The 1,533-nt window shown below is 61.5% G+C and overlaps 1 protein-coding gene across 1 annotated transcript in view; it reads left to right on the top strand.

Annotated features, from left to right (window-relative positions):
• Window positions 1-1,533, top strand: part of PDE6B (phosphodiesterase 6B) — a 46,412-nt gene that overhangs the window by 26,029 nt on the left and 18,850 nt on the right. The window lies entirely within an intron of this gene.

Raw genomic sequence — 1,533 nt, 5'->3', positions numbered from 1 at the left:
ACGGAGAGGCAAAGGGCAGGGCCAGCCACCCTGTGACTCGTGTCCATCAGTGGGTGTCCTCGCCCCGGCTCGGAGCGCACTCCCAGCCCGGGCGGCCGGCGTGGCCTGGTCTCCATGAACAGGATGGAAACCACAGAGACAGCACAGGCAGGCTCGCAGGGCTGCACCCGGGGGTGAGGACAATGAGGACCCCGGGAAATTCCAGATTTGGGGCATGGGGCGCGGGGGCAGGGAGTGCCACTCCGGACCCGGGCTGAGCAGAGGGACCCCTGGAGCGTGAGGGCAGGTGAACAGTCTTCTTCCGGACATCACTGGAGATGTCTTATCGGGCAGGTAGTCAGGGACGCACCTGAGACCAGGGTTCACAGAGACCAGAGGGGAGAGGCCGGGGTGGGGGGCTCGTGTCTGAAACGATCCGATTACTGGGGCGTAAAACCCAGACCCCACTGAGTTGATTCTGACGCACGGCACCCACCCCACCCCTGGGTGCCAGAGTGAAACTGCTCCACGGGGCTTGCAGTGATGGTGGTTATTTGAGGGAAAGAGATCACCAGTCCTTTCTTCTGAGTCACCTTGGGGTGACCTTGGACCTCTGACCTCCTGGGTGTCCCCGAGCCCATGAACTGCTGCACCACCCAGGGGCTCCCAGGGCTGGTACTTGCAGCCCTTCGGGGCTGGGTGAGGCCACCCTAGACGTGAGACGAGAAGAGATGAGCACCCCCGCCCCTCTCCCAGCACTGAGCTGAGAAGTCTCGTCGGGTAGATGGGGATCAGAGAAGGCAGACCGGGAAGAACCTGGCCTGTGGGGGTCTCCTCTCGGGGAGCAGAGAAGAGGAAATATGATCAGAGATCCCCGGGAGGACAAAGCCCAGGAACCACAGCCCCCACAGCCCTGGGACCAGAAGCGCTAGATGGTGCCCGGCGGCAGAAGGTCCTGAGCAGGAAAATGTGAAACAAAATCCAAAACATGTTAAAACACGCACATGCACATGCACGCGCACACACACACACAGACTGACTGGTCTGCAAGACTGTGGGTCTTAGACACCCTCTAAACCAGGATCAACTTTCAGCGAAGCAGCAGACAGGCCCAGGGGAGCAGTAGGTTACACATGGGACTGCAAACCGCAAGCTCAGCCGTTCAAATCCACCAGCCGCTCCTCGGGAGAAAGGGGAGGCTCTCTATCCCTGTAACGAGTGGCCGTCTCGGAAACCCACGGGCGCAGTTCTTCGCTGCCCTGTGTGAGTGCAGCAGGGAACTCCAAGAGCCTGTGCCAGCCGCGTGGCATGGCACAGTCCCGAGTCCCGCTTTGGGGAACCTTCATCATTGGGTCCCAGTCATCCAGTCCTGAGCGTGGGGCTCACGCTCACAGGGCGCGCCCCACAAACTCCCAGGGACTCCCTGCTCTTGCCTGAGAGCCCAAGCCGGTGCCCTTCTCTGGCGACACCTCATTCTCTACCCAGTGCCCCAGACCCGCTCAGAGGGGTGGCCCAAGCTGCTGTGGGGCTGTTCTGCTAAACCCGTCTCCAACA

The sequence above is a fragment of the Echinops telfairi genome, unplaced genomic scaffold (assembly GCF_000313985.2).
Source record: "Echinops telfairi isolate 266 unplaced genomic scaffold, ASM31398v2 ScPeMD7_28;HRSCAF=97, whole genome shotgun sequence".
NCBI lineage: Eukaryota > Metazoa > Chordata > Mammalia > Afrosoricida > Tenrecidae > Echinops > Echinops telfairi.
The sequence above is the reverse complement of the archived record's forward strand: the minus strand, read 5'-3'. Positions and strand labels throughout refer to the sequence as shown.